We start from the raw sequence: 18,715 nt of genomic DNA, 5'->3' as shown, positions 1-18,715 counted from the left end.
AGTGGCATGCAGTTAAGGGCTTAGCATGGTAAGTGTTAATGTTTTTTCCGTGCTCGAGGAATTCGATGAGTTTCGGATCTCGAACGTCGAAAAAGGCGGTGAGCATCACCTTGCCTGCTTAGGACACAGCCTACAATTTTGCAGGGGGAAAGGCGATGACACTAAATTCGCATCCCTATATCTCCCACTGCACATCGTCACATGCAAATGCCAACTCTTTGGTTGTTACGTTCCGTATCATTCGAACAGATGCGTATAAAAGGTCAGACTTTTGACACATGGATCTTGTACGGATACAATTTGAGAATGGTTCGAAGCACCTTCCGTTCAGTGGACCACGGGATGTTCAACAGTCGCGACACAGCACGCGCACTGCCTGACAATCGGGAATTGCGCGCAGCGTCTTCTGCCAACAGACATTCCATCAATCTCCTGTGGTGCAACTGGTCTCGGCCTCTCCCCGGAGCGACGCCCAGTTTTCCAGTTGATTAGAACTTCATCATCTTACGCACAGCAGGTGGAGAAAAAGGACCCTTCCGTAATCCTTATATCCGGCAATATCTCGAAGTGCAGCTGCAGCATTACTGTTTTTTTGGTAATTAATAGATCTTCACCAGTAGTGCACTGTTTCTTTTGTCCAAGCTAATGTTGACAACTCAACATGTGTACTGCGACTGGTCAGGTGTGTGAGACTATGAATCACGATGACTGATCATGGCACCTGGTGGACATAGTTGTAAATGTACGGTGACGCTGTGACGCATGGAAATCATGCACCCCATACTCTTGACATTAATGCTTCGAAATTTGGTACTCGTTCGCTAAATAGTTTCCGTGTTATAACGTGCTAAACAGTAAAAGTTTAATTATAACCCTGCGATATATCGTCGGCAATATGCACTTCCTGTGGCCTTTGTAAACGTAGGTCTATGTGCTTGAACACATACCTGATACCATCACTGCTTTTATGAAAGCAAGAATCTAATCTGTGCTTGATAAAGGAACGATGCCTTCGACACACATCATGATGAATGTGTACTAACGATTAGTCAGTCGTAGGTATGTGATTACTTACTACAGTTAAAATATACAGGGTTGTCATAAGCATCTGAAGAGGCTGTAATGGTGTTGCAGGGTAGGTTGTGCTGAGAAATAATTGTTAATAAAAAATTGGAAACGTTGCGCCGTTTCCGAGTTAATTGTCATTGAAGTTAGCCAATCAGCACTTCGCGCACTAATATTCAAGCGGTCCGCCAAACCTGTTCTTAATTTGGTTTGGTAAAGCCGAACAAGAGAGCGATACAAAGAATGGACGTGCAACAATAGTAAGAATCGAACCCGAGACAAAGGCTGAGCAGTCTCGTGCGCTATTACTTACGCTATGAGAACAACTGATACTTATCGTATCTAGCGGGCCGCTTCAATTTGCGTTCGCAACGTCCTGATTGACTAACTACAGTGCTAATCAGCTAGTAAACTTTTTCTTAACAGTTATTTCTCAGCACAAGCTACTCTGCAACATCTTTATAATATTTTCAGGCCGTTCCTGCGCGCCCTGTACAGCCACGGTAGAAACCTGTACAAACATGTTTATATGTATCGAAACTTGATTCTGCGTGACAAAAGGAACTTGTTCTTTCTCTAATAATGAAGACACCTGCAAAATAAAAAATATTTTCACTATACACAACATTTTGAAATTTTGATTCACTACTTGAGAAGATATTAAATATTATTTTGCTTTCCTACCAAAAAAGAGTTTCATAATAATATTGATTTTTCTTACCAATAACTGGGAAGTATTAGGAGTCCAGGTTTCTTACCTGAAACGAAAAAAAATAGGTGTTAGATTTCATCTGTCAATAACTCAATTCGTTTACAGAGCTTTACAAATGTTTTCTACTCTGATATAATTAAACATCGATTGATTCGTAAAGGAGAATTAGGTAAACAAGAAATTGTACCAATCACATAGATTCCACGGTAATGAAAACAGATTGTTCAAATACACCATGATTGTGAGATACATTTTCTAACGTTTATGAATAAATTCTTAAAAGATAAATGAAAGCTACACTTCTTGGAATGGCCGAAAATTCGTATGAACGGTTAACTGGTTATCGTTCATCAAGATTTATTGTCAGTAGTTATTGTTAGTAATTCTGCCACAACAACGACGGGTGAAAAGTCTTTACATTGAAATCAGAAAGAAATCAACAGCCAAGAGGTAATGTAAAACGGTAGTGTGATCTACCATATCTCTTGGCTTTTTACAGTTTGCGGTCACAAAATGCCGAAAAGATTTTGATTTTAATGTGGTTTGTTAAATTTTTGTATTTATGTTGATAATCTGAATTTAGGTTGATTTACATACAATTTATGGTTAAAGTTCTCTAATTATTGTAAAATTCACCCTGTATTTTATGGGCTGAACGGAAGATGATTTTTCGATTACTTGTAATGTTTGCACGAAAACTTTCATCTTTCTTCGTCTCTTAGCGGCGTGTAGAAAAAACCAGAAGAGCTTTGTCAAGAACACTACTTCTCATTTGGTTCGTATTAAAATGGAAGTACCAGTCTTGAAAGTTCATTTGTCGTGAAATTAAATCCCCGCGTTTTGCAACCAGGACGGCCTTTCTCAACCTGTCATTGATTAACGTCGCAAACAGAGAGCAAGACCTTTGCGCTGTGGCCAAAGGTCGGTTTTAGTCACCCAGTGACAGTTATTTTGCAATAGGACGCGGCTCTATCATTGACTGGTTTGTTAGTCGGCAGTGAAACCGTAAGAAGCAGTGAACTTCCGTGCAAAGAGTAGCAACCACTATTTACACCGAGTGAGATGCAGTACGTAAGACACTGAAGTCACCTAGAAGTGTATACAACTGCTTTATGACAAATGGACCAAATGGCTCTGAGCACTATGGGACTTAACATCTGAGATCATCAGTCCCCTAGAACTTAGAACTACTTAAACCTAACTAAGCTAAGGTCATCACACACATCCATGCCCGAGGAAGGATTAGAACCTGCGACCGTAGACGTCGCGCGGTTCAAGACTGTAGCGCCTAGAACCGCTCGGCCACTTCGGCCGGATGTGACGACTTCCTGGTGCTTTACAGGATATAAACAAACCAAAGAGGGTGAGTTTAAGCTAATGTTCTAACAGTTTGCATCGAAGCAGAGAATTTTCTTTGGTCAACGCTTACATTTTCAAGGTTTGCACATTGGTATTTACTGACAGTAAACACATACATACTGAGGAGCCGAAAGATTATGACCATTGCCCACCGCGGCGCTGGAAGCCGAAGAGAATGGCTGCAAATGGGGAAATTCATTGAGATAAGCGACTTTGGCAAAGTGCAGTTTATTATTACGCAGAGGCTGTGAACGAATATTTCGAAAACGGTGAATCTGATCGAATGTTCACGTGCTACTGTCGTGAGTATCTACGAAAGAGGTAAGGTCGTGAAACTAACACTAGGAGCTAAATGTTTGGATGTCCACCTTTCTTCACAGAACTTAGGGTTCGGAGACTTGTCTGCTCCGTAATGTAGCCTAGATGATGTTCTGTAACACCTCTGCCGGAAGAGCACAATGCTGATGCACGCACAAGTGTCAAAATGGCTCTGAGCACTATGGGACTCAACTGCTGAGGTCATTAGTCCCCTAGAACTTAGAACTAGTTAAACCTAACTAACCTAAGGACATCACACACATCCATGCCCGAGGCAGGATTCGAACCTGCGACCGTAGCGGTCTCGCGGTTCCAGACTGCAGCGCCAGAACCGCGCGGCCACTTCGGCCGGCACGCACAAGTGTTTCGCAGCGCACCGTTCATCGTACATTGTTGACCATGGAGCTCCGCAGCAGACCACACATACGTGTTCACATGTTGACCGAAGGACATCTTCAGTCACGATGGCGGAGGGAACATGGCCCTCGGTATTTGACCGTCGATCAATGGAATCGTGTCGGCTCTTCGGGTGAATCACATTTTTGCTGCAATATGTCGCTGGTCGTCTCCATAAACGCCGGCATCGCGGTGAACGGCGGCTCTAAACGTGCAGCGCATCACTGACGCTGACTGGTGGGAGCAGTTTTATGCTGTGGGAGACATTCTTCTGTGCTGCGTGGGACCTGAAGTAGTAATCGAACATACGCTGACAGTTTCGAACCACCTGCATCTCTTCGTGCTTGATGTCTTCCCGCGACGGCGACGTCATCTTTGAGAAGTATGATTGTCCCTGTCTCGGTGCCAGAACCGTGCTACATTGGTTTGAGGAGCATTATGCTGAACTCACGTTGATGTCTCGGCGACCAAATACACCTGATGTAAATCTTACGGAAACCATCTGGGTCGCTGCTGGGCGGCATCACCTTGAACGAAGATCAGTGGCCCGTTATTTACGCGAATTGCATGACCTGTGCGTAGACATCCAATGCTACACACCTCCACAAACTTACCAACTAACTGTCGGATTCTTTGATACGCAGAATCAGTGATGATTTTCGTTCCAAAATCAGACAAGCAAGCTACTAAGTAGATGGTCATAATGTTTTGCCTCTTCAGTGTACGGATTTAAATTACATTCACTATTAAAAAAATAAGATAGATACCTATGAGGCCTATAAAGATTTTCTAAATAACACACACACACACACACACACACACACACAAACACACACAAATATATATATATATATATATATATATATATATATATATATATATATATATATATATACAAGGTGAAAAGTATTTAAACCGACAAACTCTGGGAGGTTGTAGGGGATATCAAAACAAATATTTTTCCCTAATGTCATTTTTTCCTACGAGGATTATTTAAACCGGTGGAGGCCGTATTACGCTCTTCAGTTGTTAGAGGCCTTATTAGCATCTTCAGTTGTTATAGGGTATATATGTATAATGGATGTACTTCAAAACCATATACCGATGGTAGGCAATGAAAACCTCGTAACCTTATTTAGTTTGATTTTACAGGAGAAGCAAAACGGTTTCTTAAAAAATACTACATACAGATAAAGTTGCTAATGTATAGCTATGAAGTAGAAGCCTAGTTATTGACTGATCAGAGAAATCCGCGCACTTCTAAATCTCTCTTTGATAACGGAGTTACTGGTTACAAGAATTACGATGTTTTCACAATGAGACGGAGGTTTTCATCGCCTACCACCGATATGCATTTACAGTCATTCCAGATGAATGTGCAACATATTTTATCTTCATAATCTAGGAAGATTTTGTAAATAGTGTACGTTATTTTCGTGGCCGAGCGGTTCCAGACGCTTCAGTCAGGAACCGCGAGACCGCTACGGTCGTAGGTTCGAATCTTGCCTCGGGCATGGATGTGTGTGACGTCCTTTTGTTAGTTAGGTTTAAGTAGTTCTAAGTTCTACGGGACTGATGACCTCAGAAGTTAAGTCCCATAATGCTCAGAGCCATTTGAACCATTTTTTTGTTATTTTCGTAATAATGGATGTACTGGAAGTCCATACGAGTTTTTATGTTATTCATGATCAACGTGCAGCTTTCGAAAAAGTAATTGTTGACCAAAGAAAATCTCTGCAGCAACGCAGAATCTTTGAACGTGAGTGTAAGTCACGGTCTGGTTTACTTACAGCCCGTACAACACGTGGGGTCGTTACCCGTGGCAACAATTGTATAATGCTATGTACTTAATATAAGCTATATTTTCCAAAGTAATTTGTTCACCAGGATTAGTGTTATGGATGCAACTAATTACAACCTTACGATGTAAATAATTCCAGATACTTCCCCACATTCAGTGCTTAGTTTCACACTTGCCGCAGCTACAGAACAATTACAATGCTACAACCAGTGGGAAATGTATACCTTTCGATGATGAGTCGCTTGGCACCTTGAAGCCCGTAATGGCAAAATATATTCCGGGTGGTCAAAAAGTCTATAAATTTGAAAACTTAAAAAACCACGGAATAATGTAGATAGAGGGGTAAGAATTGACACACATGCTTGGAATGACATGGGGTTTTATTAGAACCAAAAAAAAAGAAAACAATGTTCACAAAATGTGCGACAGATGGCGCTGGACAGCAAAACGTCAGTGACTGCGCGTGGCATCGTGTATAAAAGGAGCTTGGTCTCCCACGTCCCCAGACCTCAGTCCGTGCGGTTATTGGCTTTGGGGTTACCTGAAGTCGCAAGTGTATCGTGATCAACCGACATCTCTAGGGATGCTGAAAGACAACATCCGACGCCAATGCCTCACCATAACTCCGGACATGCTTTACAGTGCTGTTCACAACATTATTCCTCGACTACAGTTACTGTTGAGGAATTATGGTGGACATATTGAACATTTCCTATAAAAAACATCATCTTTGCTTTCTCTTACTTTGTTACGCTAATTATTGCTATTCTGATCAGATGAAGCGCCATCTGTCGGACATTTTTTGAACTTTTGTATTTTTTGTTTTGTTTTTGTTCTAATAAAACCCCATGTCATTCCAAGCATGTGTGTCAATTTGTACCTCTCTATCTACATTATTCCGTGATTTATTCAGTTTTCACATTTATATTGACTTTTTGATCACCCGGTATTTCTATCGTCACAAAGGACTACTAGCAGCCGTCGTATTTATAAAGAATAGTACGCATTCAATCCGCCACTAAAAAACCACGGAGTAGTCTTTCCGCACGTTTTTCTGCTACATCTCGCAAGCTACTACCCTCAACTGTTGCTACGCCGTTAGGTGAGTTTATTATGAGAATGGTGCAACATCCCGCCCTGATCATTGCGAGTGTGGCGGTATCGCGTTTCCGCAGGCGACATGAGCCCACAATCCGTATGCAGCGCCACGGGGGTGGGTAAGGAAGTAGGACGTAGAGACAGAGAGAGAGAGGGGAGGGGAGGGGGCAGCGGGGCGCAGGAGGAGGACTGTGGAGGACTCTCGAGCCGGCCGCCCCACTGTTCCCGCAGCCCGGGGCACACGGCCCTCGAGGACAGACCCGCCCTACAAAGGGCGCGAGCGCCAGCACCGGCCGCGTGTGGAGAGCTGCAGGGCCAGTGCTCAGTGCTCAGCTCGGCTCGCCGCCACGCAGGGCTCAATTCGCAGTGTTCCACGAGGCTCCATTCTTTCCCTAATCACACGTACCCTCTGATTCCCGATTTAACCACATACGTCACTTCTGTCTGCCTACATATCACAATAAGTCGTCACGGCGGAATCTTTCACAGGTGTTCCGCAAGGCTCCAAGCATTCCCCACTCCTCACGGACAGGATGAATAACAATTTACGACTCTTCGGGTTTGCTGCGGGTTGATCCTAAAATCAATTTGACTCGATATTTCGGCGATCCAACTGGTCGCCATCTACATCTACATCTACATCCATACTCCGCAGTCACCTGACGGTGTGTGGCGGAGGGTACCTTGAGTACTTCTATCGGTTCTCCCTTCTATTCCAGTCTGGTATTGTTCTTGGAAAGAAGGATTGTCGGTATGCCTCTGTGTGGGCTCTAATCTCTCTGATTTTATCCTCATGATCGCGAGATATACGTAGGAGGGAGCAATGTACTGCTTGACTCTTCCGTGAAGGTATGTTCTCGAAATTTCAACAAAAGCCTGTACCGAGCTACTGAGCGGCTCTCCTGCAGAGTCTTCCACTGGAGTTTATCTATCATCTCCGTAACGCTTTCGCGATTACTAAATGATACTGTAACGAAGCGCTCTGCTCTCCGTTGGAACTTCTCTATCTCTTCTATCAACCCTATCTGGTACGGATCCCATACCGGTGAGCAGTATTCAAGCAGTGGGCGAACAAGCGTACTGTAACCTACTTCCTTTGTTTTCGGATTGCATTTCCTTATGATTCTTCCAATGAATCTCAGTCTGGCATCTGCTTTACCGACGATCAACTTTATATGACCATTCCATTTTAAATCACTCCTAATGCGTTGCTGACCTGCTATATTGTAGCTAAATGATAAGGGATCTTTCTTTCTATGTATTCGCAGCACATTACACTTGTCTACATTGAGATTCAATTGCCATTCCCTGCACCATGCGTCAATTCGCTGCAGATCCTCCTGCATTTCAGTACAATTTTCCATTGTTACAACCTCTCGATATACCACAGCATCATCCGCAAAAAGCTCAGTGAACTTCCGATGTCATCCACAAGGTCATTTATGTATATTGTGAATAGCAACGGTCCTACGACACTCCCCTGCGGCACACCTGAAATCACTCTTACTTCGAAAGACTTCTCTCCATTGAGAATGACATGCTGCGTTCTGTTATCTAGGAACTCTTCAATCCAGTCACACAATTGGTCTGATAGTCCATATGCTCTTACTTTGTTCATTAAACGACTGTGGGGAACTGTATCGAACGCCTTGCGGAGGTCAATAAACACGGCATATACCTGGGAGCCTGTGTCTATGTCCATCTGAGTCTCGTGGACGAATAGCGCGAGCTGGGTTTCACGCGATCGTCTTTTTCGAAACCCATGCTGATTCCCACAGAGTAGATTTCTTGTCTCCAGAAAAATCATTATACTCGAACATAATACGTGTTCCAAAATTCTACAACTGATAGACGTTAGAGATATAGGTCTATAGTTCTGCACATCTGTTCGACGTCTCTTTTTGAAAACGGGGATGACCTGTGCCCTTTTTCAATCCTTTGGAACGCTACGCTCTTCTATAGACCTACGGTGCACCGCTGCAAGAAGGGTGGTAAGTTCCTTCGCGTACTCTGTGTAAAATCGAACTGGTATCCCATCAGGTCCAGCGGTCTTTCCTCTTTTGAGCGATTTTAATTGTTTCTCTATCCCTCTGTCGTCTATTTCGATATCTACCATTTTGTCATCTGTGCGACAATCTAGAGAAGGAACTACAGTGCAGTCTTCCTGTGTGAAACAGCTTTGGAAAAAGACATTTAGTATTTCGGCCTTTAGTCTGTCATCCTCTGTTTCAGTACCATTTTGGTCACAGTGTCTTGACTTATGTTTTGATCCACCTACCGATTTGACATAAGACCAAAATTTCTTACGATTTTCTGACAAGTCAGTACATAGAACTTTACTTTCGAATTCATTGAATGCCTCTCGCATATCCCTCCTCACACTACATTTCGCTTCGCGTAATTTTTGTTTGTCTGCAAACAGGAGAACGCTGCTTCTGCTGATGAGTCCCGCTGAGAACTGACGCCAGGCTGCAACTCGACGTCCTATATAGGCCACCGTTCAGTACACGATGCATGCGCCGACCATCACGGTTGCTGTACTCCAAGACAGGGGGTGGCGTCGCCCTTAGTAGAACACTGCTGGCATCGATATATCGCACTCAGGGCTGCACCGAAGAACCCTCAATTTTGATGCGAGATGATACATGATTCCATGTCTTGCTAAGAGGAAACCCATTACCTCCGTTGATTAACCGCCAACCTAATTTCAATCGTCTGTTTATAGACACTGTTCCAAAAACCGGAAATGTTGTCAACTACCACAGTTTCATCAAATTTCATACTGTGTCCCTCATTTAAGCAGTGTTCTGCTTCTTCCGATTTTTCCCGGCTCTTGTAGCCTCGTATGACGGCGATGTTCCACACACCTGTCATGAACTATCGAATCGAACGGCCAATGTAAGCCTTCCCACATTGACACGGCATTTTGTACACACAGGGTTTCCCAAGCCCCAAATCATCTTTCATAGAGCCGAGTAGTGCCTTAATCTTAGAAGGTGGACGGAACACACTCTTAATGTTAAAATTCCTTAAAATTCGTCCAGTCTTAAACGATATGCCTCCAACATAAGGAAGAAAGGCTGCCGATCTATGTTCCTCTTCATGCACCTCCAGAGATGGTCCAAACTCCATAGCCCCACGAATCTGGTTCTCGGAGTATCCATTTTCCTTAAAAACAGCCATCAAATGCGCAAGTTCTTGGGTTAAGCTGTCCGCGTCAGAAATGGCATACGCTCTCCGTACCAAAGTCCTAAGGACAGCACTGCGTTGATGTGGTGGATGACAACTCTTAGAATGCAGATACCGATCTGTGTGCGTCGGTTTTCGGTGAACACTGTGTCCCAAAGTACGATCTGGTTTTTTATAAACCAAAACGTCTAAAATGGAAGCATCAAAATGGTTCAAATTGAGCACTATGGAACTTAACTGCTGAGGTCATCAGCCCCTAGAACTTAGAACTGCTTAAAACTAACTTATCTAAGAACATCACACACAACCATGCCCGAGGCAGGATTCGAACCTGCGACCGTAGCGGTCGCGCGTTTCCTGACTGTAACGCCTAGAACCGCTCGGCCACTCCGGCAGGTATGGAAGCATCTCATCACTTTCAACCTCCATGGTAAATTTGATGTGGGGATGAAGACACTTGAAGTGGTCCAAAAATCTATTAAGAGCATCACGTCCATGGGGCCAGACGAAAAAGGTATCATCCACATATCTCCAGAAGCACGTTGGTTGCAAAGCTGGAGTCCACAGTGCCATATCCTCGAAGTCATCCATAAATATCGAGTCAAGTTGATTTTAGGATCCGGCATCAAACCCGAAGAGACTTTCAAGACTTATTACGCCGGGAAAGCCTACGTAGTCACATCAATTTACGACTGATTGCCGATGACGCTGTGATGTATGGGGAGGTGTCGTCGTCGAGTGACTGTAGGAGGATACGATAAACTTAGATAAAATTTCTAGTTGGTGTCATGGATGGCAACTAGCTATAAATAGAGACAATGTAACTTAATGCAAATGAGCAGGAAAAACAATCCCGTAATATTCGAATGCAGCGTTAGTAGAGTGCTGCTTAACACATTTAACATCGATTAAATATCTAGGCGTAACCTTGCAAAGGCGCATGAAAGCGAACGAGCACATAAGTATTGTAGAAGGGAAGTCGAATGGTCGGTTTCGGTTTGTTGGGAGAATTTTAGCGAAATGTGGTTCGCCTGTAAAGAAGAATGCGCACAGGACGCTACGCGGTCCATTCTTGAATACTACTCGACTGCTTGGGAACACCAGCAGATCGTATTATAGGAGGGCATCGAAGCAGTTAAGAGGCAGGCTGCTATATTTGTTCGACCTTATCGAACAACTTGCAGGTATTACGGAGATGCTGCGGGAATCCAGAATCCCTAGAAGAAAGGGCGACATTCTCTTCGAGAAAAACTACTGAGAAAATTTTGAGAACTGGCATCTGAAGCTGACTGCAGAAAGGTTCTCTTGCAGCTGAAGTGCATTTCGCATAAGTACCACGAAGACAGGTTAAGAAAAGGCCATAAAGGTAAGAGTAATTAGACATCGTACGGAGGCACACAGTTTCTCCATTTGTGAGTGGAACAGGAAAGGAAATGACCATTAATGGTAGAATGTACCCTTTCCCACTTACTTTACGGTGGCTTGCGGAGTATGTATGTACATGCAGGCGTAGATGCGAGGCGTGTTTTTTACGTAAGTACCGTTTTGAAATTAAAAAAGACGTGCTAAGATATCTCAATAATTTTATTTTTACATGAAAGCCTGTACCTTAATCTACTTTTCTACATAATTTCCGTCAATATTGAGGCAATTGTCATAACGTTGTACCAGTTTTTGAATACCCTCCTCATAGAAGTCTGCCGCCTGGCTTGTTAACCACTGCGTCACCACTGTTTTGACTTCGTCATCGTCTTGAAGACTGACCGCCCAGGTGTTTCTTCAAGTGCAGGAACAGATGGTAGTCACTGGGCGCAAGATCGGGGCTGTACGAAGGATGATCTAGAGTTTCCCATCGAAAAGATGTGATGAGATCTTTGGTCTGATTCGCCACATGCGGACGGGCATTGTCTTGCAGCAAAACGATGCCCTTTCTCAACTTCCATGGAATGTTGCTTTGATTCTGGTGTGACGTAGGCCACCCATGTTTCATCGCCAGCAACAATGTGGCTTAAGAAATCATCACAGTCGTTATGGTACCGTTCAAGGAAATTCAATGCACTGTCAAAACGTTTAGTTTTGTGCACATCCGTCAACATTTTCAGTACCCAACGTGCGCACAATTTTCGGTAATTCAAGTGCTCGGTCACAATGCAGTACAAAACACTACGAGAAACATTAGGAAAGTCATCCCGCAAGGAGGAAATCGTAAATCGTCTGTTTTCTCTCACTTTATTGTCCACTTCTTGCTCCAAACTTTCATTAACGACCGAAGGACGCCCACTCCGTTGTTCATCATGCACATTTGTGCGGCCATCTTTAAATGCTCTCACCCGCTTTCTTACTATTCCATCACTCATAATGTTTTCTCCGTAAACTGCACATATCTCACGATGATTATCGATCGCTTTTCGGCCTTTAGCTCTAAAAAATCTTCTAACAGCCCGTGCTTCACAGTCGGCGGGACTCACGATTACCGGAGCCATCTTAAACAGTACACAATGTAAACAAGGAAGAATCAGACTGTAATGGCGTCAGTGCGTAGATTAAGTTAAAGGCTTTTACGTAAAAATAAAATTATTGAGATAGTTTATCACGCCTTTTTTAAATTTCAAAACGGTACTTACTTAAAAAACACGCCTCGTACCTGGCCTCCACATTTCCGATTTATTCCCCCCCCCCCCCCCCCCCCATCTCAATACGTATCAGGCTGAAATGCACTAGGTAATGGGAATGCAATGGACATGATGCTGGTCGTGCATTTGCAGTGCATTTGTCTCGTTACAGCTGTGGATAAGTGGTTTCCTGGCGCGCCGCTGTCAAACTGGCTCCATCTGAGTGACAGTAAGCCGTTGATCGCCCCGCATGGCTTGTGGAGGCGAAGTGGCGTCCGTTCCTGAACCGCCTGTGGTCGTGAAACACCTGTGGTCGTCCTATGTGGCCCATTATTCATGGATGAACATTGACTCAGCTAAACTGCAGGCACTGGTGACCTCTGAAACCTTAATTCTTTTGTAATCCCCGATATTTTACGGCCAATACGTCTTTGCCGATTATCATCCTGCGTTCCAAGTCAATAAAATTGCGATGTACCAAGGGAAGTGGCGCAGTGGTTAGTGCACTTAGTCTCATTCTGGAGGACGACGCTTCAAATCCCCATCCCGTGATCCAGATCCAGCTTTTCTGAGATTTCTCCAAATCGCTTCAGGCAGATTCCAGGAAGGTTCTTTTGAAAGGGCACGGCCGATTTCTTTCCTTACTCTTTCCTAATACGAGCTTGTGTCCCGTCTCTAATGACCTTACTGTCGATGGGACGTTAGGCGCTAATCTTCCTTGCGTTTTACTCGCGGTGTGCTGCTGTGTTCACTACACAACTGCCTGTATGGAACTGCTCAGGTATCGCGTCTACACTATCGTCACATGCACTACCTAGCTGCAACGTGAGTCACATGCAGCACATCTTCAAATGGGACAACGGTTGCCTTGACTTTAGGTCACTCACTTTACTTCGGATAATTCGGAATACAAACTGATATGTGTAGCCCCAACTAACAACCACCCAACAAAAAGACTAAAGAAATGAAACTATCTTTTCTACAGTTCCTCCCGCCGTACCGGTTTCGCTCTTTTCGTCATTTGGCAGATTTATTTTACCTTTAATTTTGTGGCCTGATGTCCTTTTCTGTTACGGCGAGAGGTCGGACTGTTCGCTTTTGTGCTATTCGTGTCTCTTCACGTTTCCACTTCACCATCACATCGGAAACAGTGGAATTAGGGATGTTTACGAGTGATGAAATCTCGCGTACAGACGAATGACGCAAGTGACACCCAATCACCTGACCACGTTCGAAGTCAGTGAGTTCCACGGAGCGCCCCATTCTGCTCTCTCATGATGTCTAATGACTACTGATGTAGCTGATATGGAGTACCTGGCAGTAGGTGGCAGCACAATGCACGTAATATGAAAATGGTATGTTTTTGGGGTGTCCGGATATTTTGGTCATATAGTGTATGTTTCTGTGCCTAATGTTTCGACCCCTAATGCTGGAGACATCTTCAGAGGCTTCATTAGGAAGAGAATCACGACCTAGAGCGTAGCCTAGTGCCTAATGCCCATATGTTCACACACACACACACACACACACACACACACACACACACATACACACACACACACACACATATATATATACTGCGCAGTAATTAAGCCAGCAGCACTATATGCTAGTGAAACGCTCACATTCCACACAAAATGTGATTTAGAAAAAATACTAAAAGAAGAACGCAAAATTATGAGAAAGATTTTAGGTCCAAAATTAACAGAAGAAGGATACCGGATACAATCAAGAAGAACCACAGAAACTATATCAAACCTGGCAGCAGACATAAGAAGGCGAAGATTAAAATTTTATGGACATGTCACTAGACTTCCCCCCACACGACTCACCAACAGAATTCTCACTTACATAGAAAATGTCAAATCAACAACACCATGGATTAGCCAAGTAAAATTAGATTTACAAAAACCAAATATTGAACTTAAAGATGTCAAAGATAGAAAAACTTTTAGAAATAAGGTGGAAAAGTGGATTGTATTGTCGGAGAAGGAAGCACTAAAGAGACCAGGAACAAAATGGACAGAAGAAAGAAAAAGAAAACATGGAGAACGAATGAAAGAAGTATGGAAGAAACGACGTCAGAAAGCTTTGCGTGATCCTTCTGGGTCCATTCGCGATAAGTAAGTATATATATTAAATCACTAGCACCGAAAGCATGCGTTGTATGATCTAACTTCAATTATTTTTGTTTATAGGAACGACTTCTGGAAATCTGTGACCAGAACGCTCCGTACACATGTCTATAGTGGCACGCACAAACGTCACATACAACCGAACCTATCGATCCCGAAAGTCAACTCTGTCCCTTGGCTTGATGATGATGTGCCGTCTTACATCGCACAAGCACAAACAGGAAAACAAAGCAGCTTTTACAATATCTCTTATGTGTCTATATAATTTTTTTTGTACTTAAGGTGCGGTAAGTGACGGATCTGTAGCGTAGCCTGAGATATAGGTTGTGAGTTGGCCAAGACAATGTACGTGAATAAGTAATCTTACTGGTAGTGCCAAACTGGTTTTGTAGCATTATCCGAGCGCTAGGTTAGGTGAAAGGCGACAGTCCACTTGTGAGTTGGCGAAATGGTATCTAAAACTTCGGTTAATCCGAAGATAGCGCTGATAGCCAGTTCAAGAGGAGTGCGGCGTTTTCCAATTCCTACATTCTTTCGCTTGGTTCACCACTGGGATGTTCCGTGGAATTTACATTCAACGAGCTTTGTTTTGACGGAGGATCTTCACGCTATCTTTATAATGGAAGTTATTATATGTTGGTTAGTTAAAGTTTCAAAAAATGGTTCAAATGGCTCTGAGCACTATGGGACTTAACAGCTGTGGTCATCAGTCCCCTAGAACTTAGAACTACTTAAACCTAACTAACCTAAGGACATCACACAAATCCATGCCCGAGGCAGGATTCGAACCTGCGACCGTAGCAGTCGCACGGTTCCGGACTGCGGGCCTAGAACCGCGAGACCACCGCGGCCGGCTGTTAAAGTTTTTCTGACTTGTCGATTGTGTGCTAAATATTGATTTGCTTGATATTACACTGGACGTATCTCCCAAAAGTCGTAAGCACGTATTTTCGGGCATTCCGACAGGTATTTGGAATTTCGATTTTGCAATGTGTAGATGGATCGGCCATAACAAATACTGCTCAACACGTGTTTCGTCCAAGGCCCAGCATCAGCAGAAAACAAGAACTGTTACAATCAACATATTTTCCAAATGGAATTTTATGTACCTGTTTGACAGAAACGTTCCAAAACAGTCTTCTTTTGCTTTTTCCTTTAACCAGTATCTACACGACGGGGGTCGCCATTGTTAATGCTACATGATGGCCGGACAACCTTCCTATCGCCACCCCTTCACCCCCCCCCCCCCCTCCCCCATCCTTTCTCTTACCTTCTGGGACGGAATTCATATATCACAACTGTCCGCGTATAGTGTCATCCATGCTAAAGTATGCTAACGTTTTCTATATGTTTGCGAAAGTGAGTTGAGTCGGGACGGGGGTGACAGCATGGTATTCACCTGTGAGAAACCGCCCAAAACAACATGTAAGGTGACTAGCACACGTGCCTTGGTCATGAATCCGCCGGGTGGATTCGATCCGGGGCCGGCGCAGCTTCCAGAATCCCACAAGTGTCGTGCCAACGTACGCGGCTATCCAGCTGGATGGAAACATTCCGAATCAGTACAGTGTATCGCAATATTCAGTTTAACGATATGTGTTAACAGGTACGGCAAAGTATGACGTGGCGTTGCACATCAGACGGGGTAGGGATGCAAGACGTAGCCAACTACTTTATGAATATATGACATCTCCTACAAGCTAATTTGGTACCGCTGTATCGAATGGGCACGTGAAATTCCACTTTTAAAACGTTTTGTTATGTGACGAGACACATGTCACAGTTTTCCGTTGACACTGGACAACAGATGAAACTTGTGATAAACACTTGGGCTACCCATATCTACACATCATAAAATCCGAATTGGAATTCGCCACCGGACAACAGAGACGCTTCTTAAGAGAAATATTGAAACTGTGATTAACTTTTCGGATAAACGATAACCCTGCTTTTCAGTTTGTAATAATTTGCACTCTTTAACCTACAAGTAATTACAACACCATGAAGAATGCAGTGGAGTTGATCGATGGAATGGCAACAACGTTATGACATGAAATATTAGCTGAAAAAATAGTATATTTTCATTTTAACTGACTTTACAGTGTATCAATTTGGCTTTGCCGAAATAATGCTAACGCTCTCGGCCTTTAGTAGCGGACCAAATAATACACCGAGGTAATTTGAGGCAAAACCTGGAAAACACAATTGATACATGTAAACTTTATACTCTGTACATTAGTCATAACATGCCCACGGTAGCTGAGTCGAACCGGCACGGTAGCTCAGCGTGTTCGGTCAGAGGGCTGCGTGCCCTCTGAAATAAAAAAAAACTGAGTCAAGGAACCAACGATCAATGTAAACGAATGTCTTGTGACGTCCGCCCCAACCAAACGCAATGAACTATATCGAACAAAATGAGTTAAAAAGAAAGTCGTCAGCGTGACAGAATGTTAATCCTAAGGGCGCGGGTTCGATTCCCGGCTGGGTCGGAAAGCCCTACTCATCCTCATTTCATCCCCATGGACGCGCAAGTCGCCGAAGTGGCGTCAAATCGAAAGACTTGCACGCGGCCTACGGTCTCCCCGACGGGAAGCCCTAGTCACATACTCACAGGACATTAATATTATTAACCATAACATTACTGGTACTCCGTTCACTGCTTACGCGTTCTGATGTCTTCAGGAGAATCCGTACGCTCAGTTTAGGCGTTCGTGACACGAGTACCGGTCTCTTCACTTATCGCCGAGGCGCGGTTTCTGCTTGTTCACTTATTTTCGCAGCGCAGTGTCGGTCTACCCATTTTGTGGTTGTTGATTCATATGCTGTCAATCTGTTTGTATATTTTCAAGGGGCACGCTTTGCTTGATTTCCAAATAATATAGTTCTGACGCGTGCATCTCTCTGATTATTTTATCAAACTAGATTTTATATTAATTCGTCTTCTAATGTAAAAACAGTTGAAAATATCCGTATTGAAATTCATCGAGGGGCGACAGTAAGTAATGCATTTTTTTTTTCTCGGCCAACGTCGGTTGAAACGGGAATATGCTGTGGGACTTCGTGAATTACTCTCGCTTGAGGCCCTATAGTTTCATGAAGTTCCGATAGGTGGTGACAGTAGACATACCCTTCAAAATGGCGTCTGTAATGGAGGTGTGTTTCAAGCAGTGAGCTGTCATCGAGTTTCTCTTGGTGGAAAACCAGAGTATCTCAGATTTTCGTAGGCGTTGCAGAATGTCTACGGTAACTGGCGGTGAACAAAAGTACGGTGAGTCGTTGGGCTGGGCGTCTGTCACTATCGGAACAAGATGCCTCAAACGTATCCGACCTCTCGCCTGCCGGCCGGCCGCACACAGCTGCGATTCCTGCAATGTTGGAAGATGCGAACACTCGCATACGAGGTGATCGACGGATCACGATCAAACACTCCGCTTTCCGACGGACGGCTCTGTTGACAGTGATGCCGGTCTGTACAGCCCAGAAGAGCTCACAAAACTTAATTGAACTGTTTCTTGATTCAAAACACTTTACAAACAGTCGTATATTTTGGGTTATTTTATATATTAAATGCTACCAGTTTCGCCAGCTCAATATTGCTATATTCAGGCCCCATACGCTCTGTTAGTGTTAACAAGCTTATCGTATGGTGCCATAAAACTGGAATCGTATGCAACTGATTCACATGAAAGGGTGACTGCTGTCCGCCTCGACAGCTGAGTAGCAGCCGGCACTGTAGCTCAGCGTGTTCGGTCAGAAGCCGGCCGGTGTGGCCGAGCGGTTCTAGGCGCTTCAGTCTGGAACCGCAGGTTCGAATCCTGCCTCGGGCATGGATGTGTGTGATGTCCTTAGGTTACTTAGGGTTAATTAGTTCTAAGTTCTAGGCGACTTATGACCTCTGAAGTTAAGTCGCATAGTGCTCAGAGCCATTTGAACCATTTGTTCGGTCAGAGGGTTACCTGCCCTATGTAATAATAAAAAAAATTAAAAAAACTGAGTAAATGGATCAACTATGAACTACAACGGGTGTCGT

This window comes from Schistocerca piceifrons, chromosome 1, assembly GCF_021461385.2.
Source record: "Schistocerca piceifrons isolate TAMUIC-IGC-003096 chromosome 1, iqSchPice1.1, whole genome shotgun sequence".
Lineage (NCBI taxonomy): Eukaryota > Metazoa > Arthropoda > Insecta > Orthoptera > Acrididae > Schistocerca > Schistocerca piceifrons.
The sequence above is the reverse complement of the archived record's forward strand: the minus strand, read 5'-3'. Positions refer to the sequence as shown.